The 18,672-nt window shown below is 40.2% G+C and overlaps 1 non-coding gene across 1 annotated transcript; it reads left to right on the plus strand.

Moving 5' to 3' along the window:
- Positions 1-7,363: 7,363 nt before the first annotated feature.
- On the plus strand, positions 7,364-7,471 carry LOC112724574 (small nucleolar RNA R71). The gene has a single exon (XR_003163730.1). It is a non-coding gene; the product is annotated as a small nucleolar RNA R71 (small nucleolar RNA).
- Positions 7,472-18,672: the final 11,201 nt, after the last annotated feature.

Below are 18,672 nucleotides of genomic sequence, written 5' to 3' on the forward strand. Positions count from 1 at the left end.
CATGCCTAGAACATTTTTCCTAATTGTTTTTTATTTACAATTCACATTAATTCTCTTTTTTCCATCATGGACCAAAGTAGAAATGAACAGTCTAGAAGGACTCTGGGGTCATGTGCTAACCCCATTACTGCTGCATATGGGAGTAGTATCTGTATACCTCCTATCAGAGCAAGCAGTTTTGAGCTAAATCCTCAGCTCATTGTCATGGTGCAGCAAAATTTCCAGTATTTTGGTCTTCCACAGGAAGAACCTACTGAGTTTCTGGTACAGTTCTTACAAATTGCTGACACAGTACATGACAAGGAAGTAGATCAGGATGTCTACAGATTATTACTATTTCCATTTGCTGTAAAAGATCAAGCTAAGAGGTGGTTAAACAACCAACCCACAACAAGCATAAGAACATGGAAACAGTTATCAGACAAATTCTTGAATCAATATTTCCCTCCAAAAAGGATGACACAGCTAAGGCTGGACATCCAAGGCTTTAAAAAAGAGGATAGTGAATCCCTTTATAACTCCTGGGAGAGGTACAGAGGGATGCTAAGGAAATGCCCCTCTGAAATATTTTCAGAGTGGGTGCAGTTAGACATCTTCTACTACGGGCTTATAGAAAAAGCGCAAATATCTCTAGATCACTCAGCTGGTGGATCTATACACATGAGAAAGACAATTGAAGAGGCTCAAGAGCTCATTGATACAGTTGCTAGAAATCAGCATCTATACTTAAGCAGTGAGTCCTCTGGTGCACGAAATTGTGATCTCCAGGCTCGAACAAATCCTGGTAATGGCTCCAAAGCTTGGTGCTCTGATCTTAATTCATAATTGTCACAACTTCGATACAACTAACCAGCAAGTGCACTGGGTCGTCCAAGTAATACCTTACGTGAGTAAGGGTCGAATCCCACGGAGATTGTTGGTATGAAGCAAGCTATGGTCACCTTGTAAATCTCAGTCAGGCAGATATAAAGTGATAATGGTGTTTTCGAATTTAATATAATAAGATAGGGATAGAAATACTTATGTAAATCATTGGTAGGAATTTCAGATAAGCGAATGGAGATGCTTTTCGTTCCTCTGAACCTCTGCTTTCCTGCTATCTTCATCCAATCAGTCTTACTCCTTTCCATGGCTGGCTTTATGTGATACATCACCACCGTCAATGGCTACTTTCGGTCATCTCTCGGGAAAATGATCCAATGCCCTGTCACGGCACGGCTAATCGTCTGGAGGCATCACCCTTGTCAATGGCTTCATCTTATCCTCTCAGTGAATAATATGCTCACGCACCCTGTCACGGCACGGCTATTCATCTGTCGGTTCTCGATCATGCTGGAATAGGATTTACTATCCTTTTGCGTCTGTCACTAACGCCCTGCAATCGCGAGTTAGGAGCTCGTCACAGTCATTCAATCATTGAATCCTACTCGGAATACCACGGACAAGGTTTAGACTTTCCGGATTCTCTTGAATGCCGCCATCATTCTAGCTTACGCCACGAAGATTCTGGTTAGGAGATCTAACAGATATTCATTCTAGCTTAATTCATGTAGAACAGAAGTGTTTGTCAGGCACGCGTTCATAGGGGAGGAGGATGATGAGCGTCACACATAATCATCACCTTCATCACGTTCTTGGGTGCGAATGGATATCTTAGAAGCGAAATAAGAAGAATTGAATAGAAAACAGTAGTACTTTGCATTAATCTTTGAGGAACAGCAGAGCTCCACACCTTAATCTATGGAGTGTAGAAACTCTACCGTTAAAAATACATAAGTGAAAGGTCCAGGCATGGCCGAGAGGCCAGCCCCTCTGATCTAAGAACCAGGCATCCAAAGATTCCAAATAAAATAGTAAGAGGTCCTATTTATAATAAACTAGCTACTAGGGTTTACATGAGTAAGTATTTGATGTATAAATCCACTTCCGGGGCCCACTTGGTGTGTGTTTGGGCTGAGCTTAAGTGTTGCACGTGCAGAGGCCATTTGTGGAGTTGAACGCCAGTTTTTGTGCCAGTTTGGGCGTTCAACTCTGGTTTTGGATCCTTTTCTGGCGCTGGACGCCAGATTTGGGTAGAAAGCTAGCGTTGAACGCCCGTTTATGTCGTCAATTCTTGGCCAAAGTATGGACTATTATATATTGATGGAAAGCCCTAGATGTCTACTTTCCAACGCAATTGGAAGCGCGCCATTTCGAGTTCTGTAGCTCCAGAAAATCCACTTTGAGTGTAGGGAGGTCAGAATCCAACAGCATCAGCAGTCCTTTTTCAACCTCTGAATCTGATTTCTGCTCAAGTCCCTCAATTTCAGCCAGAAAATACCTGAAATCACAGAAAAACACACAAACTCATAGTAAAGTCCAGAAATGTGAATTTAACACAAAATCTATTAAAAACATCCCTAAAAGTAACTAGATCCTACTAAAAACATACTAAAAACAATGTCAAAAAGCGTATAAATTATCCGCTCATCACAACACCAAACTTAAATTGTTGCTTGTCCCTAAGCAACTGAAAATCAAAATAGGATAAAAAGAATAGAATATACTATAAATTCCAAACTATCAATGAAACAGAGCTTCGATCATATGAGCGGGACTTATATCTTTTTGCCTCTTTAATAGTTTTGGCATCTCACTTTATCCATTGAGGTTCAGAATGATTGGCATCTATAGGAACTTCAGATTTCGAATAGTATTATTGACTCTCTTAGTTCAGTATGATGATTCTTGAACACAGCTTCTTTATGAGTCTTGGCCGTGGCCCTAAGCACTTTGTTTTCCAGTATTACCACCGGATACATAAATGCCACAGACACATAATTGGGTGAACCTTTTCAGATTGTGACTCAGCTTTGCTAAAGTCCCCAATTAGAGGTGTCCAGGGTTCTTAAGCACACTCTTTTTTTGCTTTGGACCTTGACTTTAACCGCTCAGTCTCAAGTTTTCACTTGACACCTACACGCCACAAGCACATGGTTAGGGACAGCTTGGTTTAGCCGCTTAGACCAGGATTTTATTCCTTTAGGCCCTCCTATCCACTGATGCTCAAAGCCTTGGGATCCTTTTTATTTGCCCTTGCCTTTTGGTTTTAAGGGTTATTGGCTTTTTCTGCTTGCTTTTTCTTTTTCTTTCTATTATTTTTTTTTCTGCAAGCTTTGTTTTTTTGCTGCTTTTTCTTGCTTCAAGAATCATTTTTATGATTTTTCAGATTATCAAATAACATGTCTCTTAGTCATCATTCTTTCAAGAGCCAACATATTTAACATTCTTAAACAACAACTTCAAAAGACATATGCACTGTTCAAGCATTCATTCAGAAAACAAGAAGCATTGTCACCACATCAATATAATTAAGCTAAGTTCAAGGATAAATTCAAAACTCATGTACTTCTTGTTCTTTTGGATTAAAACATTTTTCATTTAAGAGAGGTGATGGATTCATAGGACATTCATAACTTTAAGACAAAGTTACTAACTACTAATGATCATGTAATGAAGACACAAACACAGATAAGTACATAACATAGAAAACGAAAAACAGAAGAAATAAGAACAAGGAATGAATCCACCTTAGTGATGGTGGCGTTTCCTTCTTGAGGAACCAATGATGTCCTTGAACTCTTCTATGTCTCTTCCTTGTCTTTGTTGCTCCTCCCTCATTGCTTTTTGATCTTCTCTTATTTCATGGAGCATGATGGAGTGCTCTTGATGTTCCACCCTTAGTTGTCCCATATTGGAACTCAATTCTCCTAGGGAGGTGTTGATTTGCTCCCAATAATTTTGTGGAGGAAAGTGCATTTGAGGCATCTCAGGGATCTCATGGAAATGAGCTTCTTGCGCCTCTTGAGCTCCATGACTGGGCTCTCTTGCTTGCTCCATCTTTTTCTTAGTGATGGGCTTGTCCTCTTTGATGAGGATATCTCCCTCTATGTCAATCCCAGCTGAATTGCATAGGTGGCAAATGAGGTGAGGGAAGGCTAACCTTGCCATAGTGGAGGACTTGTCAGCCACCTTGTAGAGTTCTTGAGGTATAATCTCATGAACTTCCACCTCTTCTCCAATCATGATGCTATGGATCATGATGGCCCGGTCTATAGTAACTTCAGACCGGTTGCTAGTGGGAATGATTGAGCATTGAATAAACTCCAACCATCCTCTAGCTATAGGCTTGAGGTCCAATCTTCTTAGTTGAACCGGCTTGCCTTTGGAGTCAATCTTCCATTGAGCTCCTTCTACACATATGTCCATAAGGACTTGGTCCAACCTTTGATCAAAGTTGACTCTCCTTGTGTAGGGGCGTGCGTTCTCTTCCATATATGGCAAGTTGAACGCCAACCTCACATTCTCCGGACTAAAATCTAAGTATTTCCCCCGAACCATTGTAACATAGTTCTTTGGATCCGGGTTCTTACTTTGATCATGGTTCTTGGTGATCCATGCATTGGCATAGAACTCTTGAACCATTAGGATGCCGACTTGTTGGATGGGATTTGTTAGAACTTCCCAACCTCTTCTTTGAATTTCATGTCGGATCTCCGGATACTCATTTCTTTTGAGTTTAAAAGGGACCTCAGGGATCACCTTCTTCTTGGCCACAACATCATAGAAGTGGTCTTGATGGGCTTTGGAGATGAATCTTTCCATCTCCCATGACTCGGATGTGGAAGCTTTTGTCTTCCCTTTCCCTCTTCTAGAGGATTCTCCAGTCTTAGATGCCATCAATGGTAATGGAAAAACAAAAAGCTATGCTTTTACCACACCAAACTTAGAATATTGCTCGCCCTCGAGCAATAAACAAAAGAATAGAAGAAGAAGAAGAAGAAATATGGAGAGGGAGAGGGAGATGAGGTTTCGGACAAGAGGAGTGTAGAGGGGTGTGTTGTGTGGATTTGATGAAGAATGGAGGTCTTTATATAGGGAAGGGAGGTGGGGTATTGTTTCGGCCATATGGGTGGGTTTGGGTGGGAAATTGGTTTTGAATTTTGAAGGTAGGTGGAGTTTATGAGGTAGGTTTATGGGGAAGAGGAGATGGATGTGAGTGGTGAAGGTTTAGTGGGGAAGAGAGATTGAGGTGATTGGTGAGGGGTTTTTAGGGAAGAGTGTTTGTGGGGTTGTGTGAAAGAGAGTGGTGAGAAGAAGTCAGTGGAGGTAGGTGGGGATCCTGTGGGGTCCACAGATCCTGAGTGGATCCTGTGGGGTCCACAGATCCTGAGTGGATCCTGTGGGATCCACAGATCCTGAGGTGTTCAAGGATTTACATCCCTGCACCCATTAGGCATGTAAAAATGCCTTTGTATCCAACTCTGGGCGTTCAGTGCCAGGTTGGTGGCCATTTTGGGCGTTCAATGCCCATCTGTGTGCCATTTCTGGCGTTGAACGCCAGAACCATGCCTGTTCTGGCGTTCAGCGCCCAGAAGCTGCCCATTTTGGGCGTTCAGCGCCAGAACCATGCTCTGTTCTGGCGCTGAACGCCAGACAGATGCTCCTCCAGGGTGTAATTTTTCTTCTGCTGTTTTTGATTCTGTTTTCAATTTTTATATTTATTTTGTGACTCCACATGATCATGAACCTAAGAAAACATGAAAAACAATAAAAATAAGAATTAGATAAACATTGGGTTGCCTCCCAACAAGCGCTTCTTTAATGTCAATAGCTTGACAGTGGGCTCTCATGGAGCCTCACAGATGTGCAGAGCTTTGTTGAGACTCTCCAACACCAAACTTAGAGTTTGGATATGGGAGTTCAACACCAAACTTAGAGTTTGGTTGTGGCCTCCCAACACCAAACTTAGAGTTTGACTGTGGGGGCTCTGGTTGACTCTGCTTTGAAAGAAGCTTTTCAAGCTTCCTCTCCATGGTTGCAGAGGGAGATCCTTGAGTTTTGAATACAAGGGAGTTCTCATTCCATTGAAGGACTATTTCACCTCTGTCAACATCAATCACAGCTCTTGCTGTGGCCAGGAAAGGTCTTCCTAGGATGATGGATTCATCCTCTTCCTTTCCAGTATCCAGGACTATGAAATCAGCAGGGATGTAAAGGCCCTCAACCTTTACTAATACATCTTCTACTTGTCCATAAGCCTATTTTCTTGAGCTGTCTGCCATCTCTAGTGAGATTTTAGCAGCTTGCACCCCATAGATTCCCAGTTTCTCTATTACAGAGAGGGGCATGAGGTTTATCCCTGAACCAAGGTCACACAGAGCCTTAAAGATCATGGTGCCTATGGTACAGGGTATTATGAACTTTCCAGGATCCTGTCTCTTCTGAGGCAATGTCAGTTGATCCAGATCACTTAGTTCATTGATGAACAAGGGAGGTTCAACTTCCCAAGCATCAATGCCAAATAATTTGGCATTCAGCTTCATGATTGCACCAAGAAACTTGGCAGTTTGCTCTTCAGTAACATCCTCATTCTCTTCAGAAGAGGAATACTCATCAGAGCTCATGAAGGGCATAAGGAGGTTCAATGGGATCTCTATGGTCTCTAGATGAGCCTCAGAGTCCCTTGATTCCTCAGAGGGAAGCTCCTTATTGACCACTGGACGTCCCAGGAGGTCTTCCTCCTTGGGATTCACGTCCTCTCCTCTCCTCACAGGTTCGGCCATGGCGCTTATGTCAATGGCCTCGCACTCTCCTTTTGGGTTCTCTTCTGTATTGCTTGGGAGAGTACTAGGAGGGTTTTCAGTGATCCTTTTACTCAGATGGCCCACTTGTGCTCCCAGATTTCTAATGGAAGACCTTGTTTCATTCATGAAACTTACAGTGGCCTTAGATAGATCAGAGACTAGATTTTCTAAATTAGAAGCATTTTGTTCAGAGTTCTCTGTCTGTTGCTGAGTTGATGATGGAAAAGGCTTGCTATTGCTAAACCTGTTTCTTCCACCATTATTAAAGCCTTGTTGAGGCTTTTGATCCTTCCATGAGAAATTTGGATGATTTCTCCATGATGAGTTATAGGTGTTTCCATAAGGTTCACCTAAATAATTTACCTCTGCTATTGCAGGGTTCTCAGAATCATAAGCTTCTTCTTCATAAGAAGCCTCTTGAGTACTGTTGGATGCAGCTTGCATTCCATGCAGACTCTGAGAGATCATATTGACTTACTGAGTCAATATTTTATTCTGAGCCAATATGGCATTCAGAGTATCAACTTCAAGAACTCCCTTCTTCATAGGCGTCCCATTACTCATAGGATTCCTTTCAGAAGTGTAATGAACTGGTTATTAGCAACCATGTCAATGAGTTCTTGAGCTTCTGCAGGCGTTTTCTTTAGGTGAATGGATCCACCTGCAGAAGTGTCTAGTGACATCTTTGATAGCTCAGATAAACCATCATAGAATATATCCAGGATGGTCCATTCTGAAAGCATGTCAGAAGGACACTTTTTGGTCAACTGTTTGTATCTTTCCCAAGCTTCATAGAGGGATTCACCTTCTTTCTGTCTGAAGGTTTGAACATCAGCTCTAAGCTTGCTCAGCTTTTGAGGAGGAAAGTACTTGGCTAAGACAGCCGTGACCAGCTTATCCCAAGAGTTCAGGCTGTCTTTGGGTTGAGAATCCAACCATAATCTAGCTCTGTCTCTTACAGCAAAAGGGAAAAGCATGAGCCTGTAGACTTCAGGATCTACTCCATTAGTCTTAACAGTATCACATATCTGCAAGAATTCAGTTAATAACTGAAAGGGATCTTCAGATGGAAGTCCATGAAACTTGCAATTCTACTGCATCAGAGAAACTAATTGAGGTTTCAGCTCAAAGTTGTTTGCTCCAATGGCAGGAATGGAGATGCTTCTTCCATGTAAATTGGAATTAGGTGCAGTGAAGTCACCAAGCATCTTCCTTATATTATTATTATTTTCGGCTGCCATCTCCTTTTCCTGTTCGAAAATTTCTGAAAGGTTATCTCTGGATTGTTGTATTTTAGCTTCTCTTAATTTTTTTCTTCAGAGTCCTTTCAGGTTCTAGATCTGCTTTAACAAGAATGTTCTTGTCCTTGCTCCTGCTCATATGACAAAGAAGATGGCACAGAAAAAATAGTAATAATAATATGGATCCTTTATACCACAGTATAGGGATCCTTGTGTTAGTAGAAGAAAAGAAGGGAAGAAAATCTGAACTCAGAGAGAGAGGGGGTTCAGATTTTTGGAGAGTTGAAGGAAAGATGTTAGTATATCAATAAACAAATAGAAGAAGATGAGAAGGGGAAGTGAATTTTTGAAAACAATTTTTGAAAAAGAGTTAGTGATTTTTGAAAATAGTTTTTGAAAAAGGTTAGTATTTTTTTTCGAAAAATTTTTTAAAATAAAAATAAAAATAATTAGTTAATAAAAAAGAAATTTTTGAAAAAGAGGGAAGATATTTTCGAAAATTAGAGAGAGAGAGAGTTAGTTAGGTAGTTTTGAAAAAGTTAAGAAACAAACAAAAAGTTAGTTAGTTAGTTGAAACAAATTTGAAAAGATAAGAAGTTGGGAAGTTAGAGAAGATATTTTGAAATCAAATTTTGAAAAAGATAAGATAAGAAGATATTTTTGAAAAGATATGATAGAAATTAGTTTTGAAAAAGATTTGATTTTTAAAATCACAATTAATGACTTGATTCACAAGAACTTGGTGCACGAAATTGTGATCTCCAGGCTCGAACAAATCCTGGTAATGGCTCCAAAGCTTAGTGCTCTGATCTTAATTCATAATTGTCACAACTTCGATACAACTAACCAGCAAGTGCACTGGGTCGTCCAAGTAATACCTTACGTGAGTAAGGGTCGAATCCCACGGAGATTGTTGGTATGAAGCAAGCTATGGTCACCTTGTAAATCTCAGTCAGGCAGATATAAAGTGATAATGGTGTTTTCGAATTTAATATAATAAGATAGGGATAGAAATACTTATGTAAATCATTGGTAGGAATTTCAGATAAGCGAATGGAGATGCTTTTCGTTCCTCTGAACCTCTGCTTTCCTGCTATCTTCATCCAATCAGTCTTACTCCTTTCCATGGCTGGCTTTATGTGATACATCACCACTGTCAATGGCTACTTTCGGTCATCTCTCGGGAAAATGATCCAATGCCCTGTCACGGCACGGCTAATCGTCTGGAGGCATCACCCTTGTCAATGGCTTCATCTTATCCTCTCAGTGAATAATATGCTCACGCACCCTGTCACGGCACGGCTATTCATCTGTCGGTTCTCGATCATGCTGGAATAGGATTTACTATCCTTTTGCGTCTGTCACTAACGCCCTGCAATCGCGAGTTAGGAGCTCGTCATAGTCATTCAATCATTGAATCCTACTCGGAATACCACGGACAAGGTTTAGACTTTCCGGATTCTCTTGAATGCCGCCATCATTCTAGCTTACGCCACGAAGATTCTGGTTAGGAGATCTAAGAGATATTCATTCTAGCTTAATTCATGTAGAATAGAAGTGTTTGTCAGGCACGCGTTCATAGGGGAGGAGGATGATGAGCGTCACACATAATCATCACCTTCATCACGTTCTTGGGTGCGAATGGATATCTTAGAAGCGAAATAAGAAGAATTGAATAGAAAACATTAGTACTTTGCATTAATCTTTGAGGAACAGCAGAGCTCCACACCTTAATCTATGGAGTGTAGAAACTCTACCGTTAAAAATACATAAGTGAAAGGTCCAGGCATGGCCGAGAGGCCAGCCCCTCTGATCTAAGAACCAGGCGTCCAAAGATTCCAAATAAAATAGTAAGAGGTCCTATTTATAATAAACTAGCTACTAGGGTTTACATGAGTAAGTATTTGATGTATAAATCCACTTCCGGGGCCCACTTGGTGTGTGTTTGGGCTGAGCTTAAGTGTTGCACGTGCAGAGGCCATTTGTAGAGTTGAACGCCAGTTTTTGTGCCAGTTTGGGCGTTCAACTCTGGTTTTGGATCCTTTTCTGGCGCTGGACGCCAGATTTGGGTAGAAAGCTAGCGTTGAACGCCAGTTTACGTCGTCAATTCTTGGCCAAAGTATGGACTATTATATATTGCTGGAAAGCCCTAGATGTCTACTTTCCAACGCAATTGGAAGCGCGCCATTTCGAGTTCTGTAGCTCCAGAAAATCCACTTTGAGTGTAGGGAGGTCAGAATCCAACAACATCAGCAGTCCTTTTTCAACCTCTGAATCTGATTTCTGCTCAAGTCCCTCAATTTCAGCCAGAAAATACCTGAAATCACAGAAAAACACACAAACTCATAGTAAAGTCCAGAAATGTGAATTTAACACAAAATCTATTAAAAACATCCCTAAAAGTAACTAGATCCTACTAAAAACATACTAAAAACAATGTCAAAAAGCGTATAAATTATCCGCTCATCATCCTCCCCGAAAGAAGAGGCTAAAGCAGTATCCACTGAACTTAGTCCTCAAGAACAAGTTGCTGAACTCAATCAGCAATTTCTTATTATAACAAAACAGTTCGCAGAATTCAAGGAGATGCTCTAGGACACTAAAAATGCTAACCAGAATATGAAAGTGATGAGCGGATAATTTATACGCTTTTTGGCATTATTTTTAGTATGTTTTTAGTAGAATCTAGTTACTTTTAGGGATGTTTTTATTAGTTTTTATGTTAAATTCACATTTCTGGACTTTAGTATGAGTTTGTGTATTTTTCTGTGATTTCAGGTATTTTCTGGCTGAAATTGAGGGACTTGAGCAAAAATCAGATTCAGAGGTTGAAGAAGGACTGCTGATGCTGTTGGATTCTGACCTCCCTGCACTCAAAGTGGATTTTTTGGAGCTACAGAACTCCAAATGGGGCGCTCTCAACGGCGTTGGAAAGTAAACATCCAGGGCTTTTCAGCAATATATAATAGTCCATACTTTGCCCGAGTTTAGACGATGCAAAAGGGCGTTGAATGCCAGTTCTATGCTGCAGTCTGGAGTTAAACGCCAGAAACACATCGCGAACCAGAGTTGAACGCCAAAAACACGTTACAACTTGGCATTCAACTCCAAAAGAAGCCTCTGCACGTGTAAACTTCAAGCTCAGCCCAAGCACATACCAAGTGGGCCCCGAAAGTGGATTTATGCATCAATTACTTACTTCTGTAAACCCTAGTAACTAGTTTAGTATAAATAGGACTTTTTACTATTGTATTAGACATCTTGGGGCGTCTAGTTCTTAGATCATGGGGCTGGCCATTCGGCCATGCCTGAACCTTTCACTTATGTATTTTTCAACGGTAGAGTTTCTGCACTCCATAGATTAAGGTGTGGAGCTCTGCTGTTCCTCATGATTTAATGCAAAATACTACTGTTTTATATTCAATTCAACTTATTCCGCTTCTAAGATATCCATTCGCACGCAAGAACATGATGAATATGATGATTATGTGACGCTCATCATCATTCTCACTTATGAATGCGTGCCTGACAAACACTTCCATTCTACATGCAAACAAGCTAGAATGAGTATCTCTTAGATATCTAATACAGAGGACCGAGTCCGAGATATTAGAATCTTCGTGGTATAAGTTAGAACCCATGGATGGCCATTCCTGAGATCCGGAAAGTCTAAACCTTGTCTGTGGTATTTTGAGTAGGATCTGGGAAGGGATGGCTGTGACGAACTTCAAACTCGCGAGTGCTGGGCGTAGTGACAGATGCAAAAGGAGGGTGAATCCTATTCCAGTATGATCGAGAACCTCCAGATGATTGATGAGCGGATATTTTATACGCTTTTTGGGGTTAATTTCATATAGTTTTTAGTATGTTTTAGTTAGTTTTTTGTTTATTTTCATTAGTTTTTAGGAAAAATTCATATTTCTGGACTTTACTATGAGTTGTGTGTTTTTCTATAATTTCAGGTATTTTTCTGGCTGAAATTGAGGGAGCTGAGAAAAAATCTGATTCAGGCTGAAAAAGGACTGCTGATGCTGTTGGATTCTGACCTCCTTGCACTCAAAGTAGATTATCTGGAGCTACAGAACTCGGATCGGCGTGCTTCCAATTGCGTTGGAAAGTAGACATCCAGGGCTTTCCAGCAATATATAATAGTCCATACTTTTCTCAAGGATAGATGACGTAAACTGGCGTTCAATGCCAGTTCTCTGCCCAATTCTGGCGTCCAGCGCCAGAAAAGGATTAAAAGTTGGAGTTCAACACTAGAAATGGATCCAAACCTGGCGTTGAACGCCCAAAATGGCCTTATGCACGTGAAATGCTTAAATCTCAGCCCCAGCACACACCAAGTGGGCCCCAGAAGTGGATCTCTATACCATCTGCTATAGTTTACTCATTTTCTTTAAACCTAGGCTATTAGTTTAGTATTTAAACAACTTTTAGAGACTTATTTTGCAGCTCATGACATTTTAGATCTAAACTTTGTACTCTTTGACGGCATGAGTCTCTAAACTCCATTGTTGGGGGTGAGGAGCTCTGCTGTGTCTCGATGAATTAATGCAAGTATTTCTGTTTTCTATTCAGACATGCGTGTTCCTATCTAAGATATCCATTCGCACCTAACTGTGGAGAAGGTGATGATCAGTAACACTCATCACCTTCCTCAATCCATGAACGTGTGTCTGACAACCACCTCCGTTCTACATCAGATTGAATGAATATCTCTTAGATTCCTTAATCAGAATCTCCGTGGTATAAGCTAGATTGATGGCGGCATTCATGAGAATCCGGAAAGTCTAAACCTTATCTGTGGTATTCCGAGTAGAATTCAGGGATTGAATGACTGTGACGAGCTTCAAACTCGCGAGTGCTGGGCGTAGTGACAGACGCAAAAGGAGGGTGAATCCTTGATGAATGGATTTTTGATGGTATAGAATTTCACAAATGAATTCTCGTTGCAAGTATAGTTTCTAAACCAATCACTAATCCTTTCATACAAAAAGTTGTTTGTCACTAAAACAAACCCCTAAAATTAATAACCGAAGTATTCAAACCTCGGGTCGTTCTCCCTAGGAATTACAATAAAGTGTCTTGTTATTGGTTATGAGTTATTTTGGGGTTTTGGATAAGAAGCATGAAAAGTAAATGGCAATGAAAATAAACTAACAACTATAAAAGGCTCTTGGCAAGGTATGAAAATTAGAAGTCCTATCCTAGTTATCCTTCTCAATTGTGATGAGAATTGTTCGTTGCTACCACTTAGTTAACCCTTACTAATTAAAGGAAAGTCAAGTGGATGAATTGACTTAAGCCACAAGTCCTAGCCAACTCCCAAGGAAAGACTAGCTTTAGTGCACTCCAAACCAATTAGCAATCTCTCCAATTATCAATCAACAAAGGGATTAGATAACTCAAGTGTCACTAATTACTCTACCTAGGCCAAGAGGAACAAAATCTACACTATATCTAGAAGAGGCATTTCAACAAACACATAGAGTGCAATAGAAGTAAATATCATTAATTGCAAGAATTAAAGAAATCTACAACTACAAAGGCAAGAGATCAACAATAGAAAAGCAAAGAAGAACAATTATTATGAATTACCTCTTATTGAATTGGAAGAATGTATAAGGAACAATACTAGATCTACAACAAAATATAAGAACAACATAAAGGAAATTACAACAAAAGAATAGAAGAAGATTGAATGTAGCAACAAAGAATTGAGAGATAGAAGTGGAAGAAAGCAAAGATTAAAACCTAGATCTAAGAACTAAACCTAATCCTAATCCTAATTCTAGAGAGAAGTGAGAGCTTCTCTCTCTAGAAACTACTTCTAAACTAATCCTAATGAGTCAAAATGAACTAATGTCCCTTTGCTCTTCAATCCTTGGCTTTAAATAGCATCTTTGGCGCCAAAGTTGGTTGGGATTGGGCCCCACAACCCTTGAGAATTCATTGGCCACGTTTTCTTTAAAAAATCATAAACCAACACCGACGCGTACGCGCACATCACGCGTACGCGTCCATGGGGTAATTCGCAAGGTGCGCAAGCGCCAGGTGCGCGCGCGCGTCCATGGGCGAGTTCAACTTGTTTGACTTTCCATGATTTCTTCATTTTGCATGCTTTCCTCTTCACTCCTTTGATCCATTCCTAGCCTTTTCAATCTGAAATCACTAACAAATATATCAAGGCATCTTATGGAATCAAAGGTGAATGAAAACCATCAAATTAAGGGTCTGAAAGCATGTTTTCACATCTAGGTACAAATAAGGAGACAATCATAAAACCATACTATTTCATTGAATACATGTGGGTAAAAGGTGATAAAATCCCTTAAAATCAATACAAGATAAACCGTCAAAATAGGGTTTGTCAATCCTATTCCAGCATGATCAGGAACCTCAGATGATTAGCCGTGCTCTGACAGAGCATTTGGACCATTTTCACAAGAGGAGGGGATGTAACCATTGACAACGGTGATGCCCCAACACACAGCTTGGCATAGAAGGACGTGCGTGCGTGAATCAGAGAACAGAGGAAAGCAGAGATTCAAAAGACAAAGAATCTCCAAAACTCCAACATATTCTCCATTACTACATAATAAGTAACTTTTAACCCATGCTCTTTTGTTTATTCGCAATTCAACTGATAAATATAATTGACTTCCTGACTAAGAATTGCAAAATAATCATAGATTGCTTCAAACCAACAATCTCCGTGGGATTTGACCCTTACTCACGTAAGGTATTACTTGGACGACCCAGTGCACTTGCTGGTTAGTGGCACGAGTTGTGAAAAGTGTGATTCACAATTCGTGCACCAAGTTTTTGGCGCCGTTGCCGGGGATTGTTCGTGTTTGGACAACTAACGGTTTATTTTGTTGCTTAGATTAGGAAAAATTTCTTTTTTTTGTTTAGAGTCTCTTATTATTGTCGTGTTAAAATTTTAGAATCCTTATTTTCTTTTTAAAATATTTTTCAAAAATAATTTCTCTATTAAATCATGTGCCAAACTTTAAGTTTGGTGTTTTCTTGTTGATTTTTCTGTGTTTTTCAAAAATTTTAGTTTGGTTTTCTAAAAATTTTAAGTTTGGTGTTCTTCCTTCATGTTCTTATGTTCTTGTGAGTCTTCAAAGTGTTCGTGAGTTTTTCTTGTGTCTTGATCTTAAAATTTTTAAGTTTGGTGTTCCTTGGTGTTTTTCCTCCAAAAATTTTCGAAAACAAGGAGCATTAGATCTAAAAATTTTAAATCTTGTGCTATCTTATTGTTTTTCTCTCTCTTCTTAAAATTCAAAAATATCTTTTCTCTCTATTTTAAAGCATCTTTTTTGAAATCTATTTCTAAAATTTAGATTTTTATTTCAAAATTTAAAACCTTTTTCAAAAATCATCATATCCTTTTCAAAATCTCCTAACCACTTTCTCTCTCTCACTTTTTCGAAAATCTCTCACTCATTTTTATTTATTTTATTTTGATTTATTTTGATTTCAAAATAAATAAATAAATAAATAAATAAATAAATAAAAATAATTTTTATATCATCTCCCTTTCTCCATCATGGACCTAAGCGGAAATGAACAGTCCAGGAGGACTCTGGGGTCATATTCTAACCTCTCTACTGCTTCATATGGGAGTAGCATCTGCATACCCTCCATTGGAGTCAGTAGCTTTGAGTTGAATCCTCAGCTCATTATCATGGTGCAGCAAAATTGCCAGTATTCCGGTCTTCCACAGGAAGAACCTACAGAGTTTCTGGCCCATTTTCTACAGATTGTTGACACAGTACATGATAAAGAAATATATCAGGATGTCTACAGACTATTACTGTTTCCATTTGCTGTAAAAGATCAAGCTAAGAGGTGGTTGAATAACCAACCTAAGGCCAGCATAAGGACATGGAAACAGTTGACAGAAAAATTTCTGAATCAATACTTTCTCCCAAAACGGATGACACAGCTAAGGCTGGACATCCAAGGCTTTAAACAAGGAGATAGTGAATCTCTTTATGATGCCTGGGAGAGATACAGAGAGATGCTACGAAAATTCCATTCTGAAATGTTTTCAGAGTGGGTTCAGTTAGACATCTTCTATTATGGGCTCGCAGAAGGAGCTCAGATGTCTCTAGATTACTCAGCTGGTGGATCTATCCACATGAGAAAGACAATTGAAGAGGCTCAAGAGCTCATTGATACAGTTGCCAGGAATCAGCATCTGTACCTAAGCAGTGACCCTTCCATGAAAGAAGAGGTTAAAACAGCAACTGCTGAACTCAGTCCTGTAAAACAAGCTGCTGAATTCAATCAGCAATTGGACTTTCTAACAAGGCAGCTAGCCAAATTTAAAGATAGGCTGCAAGAGACAAGAATGGCAAATATACATATGGAAGAACAGTTTAGGCAAACAAAGCAACAGCTATCAAGACAAATAACAGAAGAATGCCAAGCAGTTCAATTAAGAAGTGGGAAAACATTAAATAACCTACCTCAAGGCAGCAAAAAGCCAAGAAATGAGCAAACCACCCAAGATTCACCTGAGGATAGTAAGAGCCCAGGGAAAAATAATTCTGGCGCTAAAACGCCAGAAAATTGGTGTAAGGCTAGCGCTGAACGCCCATACCATGGCCAAAACTGGCGTTCAACGCCAGAAACAAAGCAGGATTGGCGATCAACGCCAGAAATGGGCAAGGATCTGGCGTTGAACGCCCAAAATGGGCAAGATCTGGCGCTGAACTTCCAAAATGGGCACAGTTCTGGCGTTCAAACGCCAGGAACAGACAAGGAGTTGGCATCCAACGTCACTCCAGTTTCTAACCCTGGCACTCAATTGCCAGTGAGGGATCAGACACACAGAAATGCTGATAACAACCCCTCTAAAAAGGCTTCTTCAACCACTTCTGTAGGCAATAAACCTGCAGCAACTAGGGTTGAGGAATATAAAGCCAAGATACCTTATCCTCAAAAACTCCGGAAAGAGGAGCAGGATAAACAATTTGCTCACTTTGCAGATTACCTCAGGACTCTTGAAATAAAGATTCCATTTGCAGAAGCACTTGAGCAAATACCTTCTTATGCCAAGTTCATGAAAGAGATCTTGAGTCATAAAAAGGATTGGAGAGAAACAGAAAGAGTTCTCCTCACTGAAGAATGCAGTGCAGTCATTCTGAAGAGCTTTCTTGAAAAGCTTAAAGACCCTGGGAGTTTTCTGATACCATGCATATTAGAAGGTCAATGCACCAAGACAGCTTTATGCGATCTTGGGGCAAGCATCAACCTAATACCTGCATCCACTATCAGAAAGCTTGGCTTAACTGAAGAAGTTAAACCAACCAGGATATGTCTCCAACTTGCTGATGGCTCCACTAAATACCCATCAGGCGTGATTGAAGACATGATTGTCAGAGTTGGGCCATTCGCCTTTCCCACTGACTTCGTTGTGCTGGAAATGGAGGAGCACAAGAGTGCTACTATCATTCTAGGAAGACCCTTCCTAGCAACTGGACGATCCCTCATTGACGTCCAACAGGGGGAAATAACCCTGAGAGTCAATGATGATGAGTTTAAGTTGAACGCTGTCAAAGCCATGCAGCATCCAGACACAGCAACAGACTGCATGAAAGTTGATCTTATTGACTCTTTGGTAGAAGAGATCAACATGGCTGAGAGTCTCGAATCAGAGTTGGAAAACATCCTTAAAGATGTTTAGCCTGATTTAGAGGATTCAGAGGACATGAAAGAGCCTCTGAACATTCTTCTGGAAGAAGAAAAACCTCCTAAACCCGAGCTCAAGCCATTACCACCATCCTTGAAATATACATTTCTGGGAGAAGGTGACACTTTTCCAGTGATCATAAGCTCTGCCTTAAATTCACAGGAAGAGGAAGCACTTATTCAAGTGCTAAAGACACACAAGACAGCTCTTGGGTGGTCCATAGGTGACCTTAAGGGCATAAGCCCAGCTAGATGCATGCAAATTATTAGAGGATAATGCTAAACCAGTGGTTCAACCACAGAGACGGCTAAATCCAGCCATGAAGGAAGTGGTGCAGAAAGAGGTCACCAAATTACTAGAGGCTGGGATTATTTATCCTATTTCTGATAGCCCCTGGGTGAGTCCTGTCCAAGTCGTCCCAAAAAAGGGAGGCATGACAGTGATTCATAATGAAAAAAATGAACTGGTTCCTACAAGAACAGTTACAGGGTGGCGCATGTGTATTGACTACAGAAGGCTCAATACAGCCACCAGAAAGGATCATTTTCCTTTACCATTCATAGACCAGATGCTAGAAAGACTAGCAGGTCATGATTATTACTACTTTTTGGATGGCTACTCAGGCTATAACCAGATTGCAGTAGATCTCCAGGATCAAGAGAAAATAGCATTCACATGTACATCTGGAGTGTTTGCTTATAGAAGGATGCCATTTAGGCTATGTAATGCGCCTGCAACCTTCCAGAGATGCATGCTCTCTATTTTCTCTGATATGGTGGAAAAATTTCTGGAAGTCTTCATGGATGACTTCTCAGTATATGGAGACTCATTCAGCTCCTGTCTTGATCACCTGAAACTTGTTCTGAAAAGATGCCAAGAGACCAACCTAGTTTTAAACTGGGAAAAATGTCACTTCATGGTGACTGAGGGGATTGTCCTTGGGCATAAAATCTCAAACAAGGGAATAGAGGTGGATCAAGTAAAAATAGAGGTAATTGAAAAATTACCACCACCTGCCAATGTTAAGGCAATCAGAAGCTTTCTGGGGCATGCAGGATTCTATAGGAGGTTTATAAAGGATTTTTCAAAAATCGCA

This window comes from Arachis hypogaea, chromosome 11 (assembly GCF_003086295.3).
Source record: "Arachis hypogaea cultivar Tifrunner chromosome 11, arahy.Tifrunner.gnm2.J5K5, whole genome shotgun sequence".
Lineage (NCBI taxonomy): Eukaryota > Viridiplantae > Streptophyta > Magnoliopsida > Fabales > Fabaceae > Arachis > Arachis hypogaea.